This window comes from Prionailurus viverrinus, chromosome D4 (assembly GCF_022837055.1).
Source record: "Prionailurus viverrinus isolate Anna chromosome D4, UM_Priviv_1.0, whole genome shotgun sequence".
Lineage (NCBI taxonomy): Eukaryota > Metazoa > Chordata > Mammalia > Carnivora > Felidae > Prionailurus > Prionailurus viverrinus.
The window spans coordinates 92138864-92144672 of record NC_062573.1 but is presented as its reverse complement, the minus strand read 5'-3'; positions in this window follow the sequence as shown (position 1 = coordinate 92144672).

Here is a 5809-nt window from a genome sequence, read left to right as displayed (position 1 = left end):
AACATTCCTGAGGACGGCCAGGCTGACCAGGTTCTCTGGAGAGTCTCGGACAGAAAGTCCAAAGATGAGACCAAAACACGCTCAGAGTAACTGGCAGGGAGGCCGGGAGCCCAGGGCCCTGCCTGCCGACCAGACTCGGTTCCGTCTCTTCCCACCAGGCTCCTGGACTTGGCCCGACCGAGCCCCGGAGAGAAAACGCCCCCCAGAGGCGTTACCACCCTTCACCCCTCGGCTGCACCACCGTGGGGGCCGAGCGTGCAGAGTGAAAATGAGCCCTCCTTCCCTCTCCTGGCTCTCGGCCACCCGCAGTCATTTCTGGAGCGACGCCCAGCTCCCCAGCCCTCCGTGTCGCCTGGCCCAGAGCTTGCAGAAGCCCCCGGAAAAGGGGAGTGGGCGGGGGGGGGGGGGGTGCTGCACAGAAGCTGGAGTGTAGACTGCAGACACTCTCACTCAGAGTCATGATGTGATGGGCGGGGCTCCCAGAGACGATGCCTTTCGCGCAGGAACCTTGACATCAGTCCGTCCGGCTTCGTGGAGCACCTGTGGTGCCAGCCAGGCGCGCGAGGACACCCTCGGGGGCGAGGACACCCTCGGAGGCGAGGCCGCCACTGTGCTAAGCAGCTCCCGACATGCGCTTGTGGTCCGCGGGGGGGCGACACAGACACAGACCCTTCCCCAGATCCCACGGGGGTCTCCGAGACTGTCCCCGGGCCCTCAGGGCTCAGTGTCCAGTCAGAGGGGAAGCGGACAGCCAGGGTCAACGCCGCACATGCCGGGGGTCCCGAGCCAGCTTCCTCCACGCGGAAGGAGATGGGGTTCTTTCAGGCTGTTTGAGGCTCATCTCCACGGACGGACACCTTGCTTGTCCCCACTCGGCTCTGGCCACGCAGGGTGGCTGCGACGCATGCTTCTACATCCAGGTGGCTTCTCGGCAGAGCCCCACCCCTGCCTGAGCCTCCACCGGCAGCCACACACCCAGGAGGGGCCAGCTGCACCCCCACCTGCCAGGGCACTGGCACCTGCCAGCCTTGATTCCTTCTAGACTCAGAGGCCAGCCGTGCTCTCTCCCAGACGCTGGATTCCAGGATCAGAAAGACAGGATTAAAATCCCAATCCCGACAGTTTACCAACAGTGTGCGCCCGGACACTAAGGCGGGCTGTCAGTTTTTTGTCTGGAAGAAGGAGATGCTAACTCGGACTTTGCGGTGAGACGCGCCCAGGGAAGGCAGGTGCTGTGTGCCCGGCGCGGCCAGCAAGAGTCGCGGTCGGTAGCATCGTTTTTAGTTTTGTGTTTTTCATTGTGCGTCTCTCCAGCAGCCCCGCTGAGCACGCGGGATTCCCGGAGCCACCACCGTGGCCTTCCAGAACTCCCCGTGGCTTTGGTCTCTGTCCCATGGCGGGGGCGGGAACTGTCCCTCTGGGAGGCGCCTCAGGCGGTGCTTTGACCTCTGGCCCAGCCTGTATGCCTGGGTCAAGGCGGTGCCCCAGCGGCCGGCTCACCCGGGGCGGTGGGGACCGCCGAGCGAGAGCCAGGGCGGGGTGGGGGCCTGGGGACGGCAGAGCCATAGGCACCGTGCTAGACCCTCCAGAAACTTCCGGGGAAACCGAGACCCAGGCCAGCCCCTCTGGCCACCACAGGGTGGGGGTGAGGGGTGCACACGGGCTCACAAATGGCTCTAATTCCACAGGAACTCATGTGGTTTGTGGCAGAGGGACGAGCCAAGTGCCCCGGACAGAGGACCCTCTCCCGTCCCCGCCGAGCCAGGAGGGGCTGGCCAGCCTCCCGCACTGCTCGTCGCCCACTGAAGACGGCTGTGAAATCTGGGGCGAGCTGGGGCCCTGGTCGCCAGGTGAAGTGAAGGCCTGGCCTACAAGACGGCCCGAGCCCACCCCGCCCCACCTGGCCGGTATTCACACGCCAGGCACCTGCAGCCCGTGCCTCAGCTCAGGGGAGGCACGGCCCCCGAGCGCCCCACGTCCACCCTCCTAGGCTCTCAGACCGACAGGGACCCTGTCCTCTCGTCTTGACCCGCGCAGCCAGACACAGGGCCTGCGTGGGTCCTGCCCCGGAGGCTGCTCTCCGCTCTGAGTCCACGTGGGATTCCACAGCAAGAAAGTCAAGGCATCTGCTCATCTACACCCACACCCCGCAGAAAAACCTCAGCCTCTGTCGTGGACCCATGGGACGAAAAGCCCTTCGAAGGCATGGACCGCACTCGTCCTCTTCCCTCAGGAGACATCTGACAAAGCAACCCTCCACTCTCCTCCAGGAAAGCCGGTCCCCCAGGGGAGCGCTCTCTCACATTGGTCAGAACTGCAAACTCACCGGGCTTTCTCTTCTTGCGGTGGCTGCTAGGAAGCTCGGGCTCACGTCAACTGACGCTCAACACGTTCTCGGGTTCCCGAGGTGATGCTCTTTCCCCTCCCTTCTAGATTATCCCTGAGCCTTTTCTTTCATTTCTGTGTTTAAGTTCTGTTTCAGTGTTTTTTTTCTAGAATATTCCCAACTTAGGCGCAGAAAATGTCTAATTGTGAACTGTAGCCAGCCACCTGACCCCGTATAATACATAAATATAATAACACACAGACGCGCGCAGGCCTCAGAGCCCTCCCCACAGCCCTCTCTCCTGGACGCACCACACCCTAAAGGCTCAACGTGCACACACTGGCGTGTGAACAGTCCCGCAGTGCTCGTGCCCAGGGCCACGCAGCGCAGTCAAGAAGACCGGCGTAAGGGAGGGAGGGAGGGAGGGAAGGAAGGGCAGAGCCCCTGCTGAGTGGCTTCTCCAGGACTGGAGGATGCTCCAGGGCAGGGGACAGGTGGGGTGGGACAGGGAAGCACTGGGGCGAGCTGGGATCCAGAGAGGGAAGAGAGAGACAGCACTGCCCTCTGTTATAACAGCCCCTCCGTGTCTGCGGACGCGGGCGCGTTAGGGCCCCTCACCCAGGGAAGCGGCGGCCGCCCCTGTTCCGTCTACAGAGGACGAAACTGAGGCCCAGGCAGTCCTTTAACAGACTGGTAGGCCCCCCAGAAGGCAGGACCTCCTCCCAGGTGCCCCAGCCCCACCACGTCGCTCCCCGTCCAGCACACCTTGTAAGTATTAACACGTGTCCTCTCATCCCCTGGGAGGCTGGCCACCCTCCTCTCAATGCACACATCCTCTGCACGCGGCCGGGGCTGGGGCCTGGCAGACAGAGGCCCGGGGCCTGCTTTGCCCTGAGAACGTGCAGACTTAAGGGGTCTCCTCCCGGCCCCCAGTTGTGCACCTGGAAGACGGGAGTTAGTGACTGTTGCTCTCAGAGAGGAGAGAGGAGGCACAGAAACGACCCAGGGGCATGGCCTGTGGCAGGTGCTATCACTTCCCTGCCCCTGGGCTCCCACCCTGCGGACTCCGACCCCCACGAAGAGAGGCCGAGCCAGACGCCTCACTCCGGGAACCGTGAGGGACCCACACCGGCCATTCCCTCCCTTTCCCTCCATACTCACGGCTCATTGAAGGGCTGGGGCCTGCCCTTCACCCCACGGGCAAACCCCGCACCGGGAGACACCGGTGCCGTGGGACCGGCCCGACCCCGTGCCCCTCACGGCACCCCGACCCAAGCCACCGAGGTCACGGGCTCCCCTGTCCACAACCTGTGCGGCTGAAGAGCCCGCTCACGTGGGGACCGTGACGGGGAGCCAGACCTTGGCAAGTTCCCACCAAGGACGGAGGGGCCTCAGGCGTCCGGCCACACAGCCCGCACGTCCTAAGTGCCCCGGGAAAGCTGCCCGCGTGGCACCGTGGAGCCCCCTCGGCTAAGCCTCAAAAACAATCCATCCCCACCGCAGAGGGCAATAAAGAAAGGATAATCAGTGTTAATATTACTTATTGTTATTGATTTCAGCTTTAAAGAATTGATTTCCAGTCTGGGCCCCTTTAATGAGGTTCTTTGCAGAAGACGCATGGACGTGGCCGCCACCGTTTGTGGGGGCTGCCACCCCCCCTCGCCAGGCGGGGGCTGCAAACCCCACGCCCTCGCTGAGGGGAAAGCGGGGACACTGGGAAAGTGACACGTCCCTGCTCTGTCCTCCACCAGGTGCCAACATCAGGGCCTGGGAGGACCCTCGCTCGTCCAGGGACCACCTGCCCTTTCTCCGCACTCACCCCCGTCGGGACCGTCCGTAAGATTTGTGGAGGCTGATGGCCCTGAAAATGAACCTTGCTTCCTGGGCCCTCTGCTGAGCTCTCCCCGGCCAGACGCCCTCCCCCGCCCACCCAGACCCTCCGGTGTGCACCACCCCCTCCCCACGCCGTTTCTTCTGGAATCTTCAGGGACCGTGGAGGCGCTCTCCAGCCTCCCAAGGCTCCTGGGCTCCTGCCCCCCACAGCCCCACCGAGCACCCACGGAGAAGCCTGGGTCTCACTCGACGTTACCCATGGCGCATGCTCCGAACCCAGCTACGGCACACACGGGTTTGTTGAGTGAATGCAGGACCACAAGCGCTCCTGAGCACCTGCTACATGCCCAGTCGTAGGATCCTAGAACGTCAGATTTTAAAAAAAAACTTTTTTTTACAGAGACAGAGCCCAGTGGGGGAAGGGCAGAGAGAGAAGAGAGAGAGGGAGACACGGAACCCGAAGCAGGCTCCAGGCTCCGAGCCGTCGGCACAGAAGCCCGACGCGGGGCTCGAGCTCACAAACCGTGAGATGGTGCCCTGAGCCGAAGTCGGACGCTTAACCGACGGAGCCACCCAGGCGCCCCTAGAACGTCCGATTTAGAGGACGATGTGACAATTTAGAGACAAGTTCGAGATGGGGAGATGGAACCAGGAGGGGAAGGGGCTTTCCCGAAGCCACTTGTCCCCTCACTGGTGCTCTCCGGGCAGACCACTCTGTTCTGCCAGAGGCAGGGGCAGGAGCGAGACGGAGAGCCCGTCTTCACGTGGGATCTTTTTATCTACGAGCAAAGCTGTCCCTCCCAGCCGCATGCCCGCTCTCCCCCCAGGCTGGCCTCCTGGGAGGGACGAGGAGCTCTCTCTCTCTCTCTCTCTCCCCCCCTCCCCAGCATCAACTGCTCGAGGTTCAGGAAAAGCCAAGAACTCAGACTTCTGGTTGTCTCCAAAGAACTATTTCTTGCAAGTGATGTAACACCAGGAACCACTCCCTCCAGGATTCGCGTACTTGCTCAAGTGTTTACCGGGCACCGGCACCAGGAATAGCCAACAAAGGCCAAGACGCTAAACCGGACAAACCCAGGCATTTTAGAAAGATGTTACAGGAAGAAGAGCACAGCCCTGAGCAGGTGTAGAGCAGGGCGGGAGCCTTCGAGCCCCGCAGAGGCGCAGTGAAGCGGGCCATTCGTGTACGTGCTGCCCTGGTGTGCGTAGGTCCCCCCGGGGTGCAGATTCCAGGAACCACTTTGGGGGGGCGAGGTCCCCGGGGGCGCCAGGCTCCCAGCCCACCCCAAGCCCGCCCTCGGCCCTGGCGATGCCCTCGTCTCCGTGACCACCAGGCCCTGTGAGAATCTGGCGGAACCCCCCGAGTCCCCTCGGAAGTTGTGGGCAATGTCGGGGGCTGGGGACCCTGCAGCCCTCCCGCTGCCCTCCAGGGGGCTCGGGCACAGGCGGGCGCCCCTCCTGCATGCCCCCAGCATGGCCTGCGGAAGTTTCCAGAGATTCTTGAGTTGCAGTGCTGGAGGCAAAGCTGGAATCCGCCCCCCGGCTGATCTCAAAGCTCAGGTCCTTCCCCAGCGAGGCCAAGACCGCATCCCCCTGGCCAGGCCCCCAGAGACGGTGCTGGGCTGGTGGGGGGGGTGGGGGGTGGTGCTG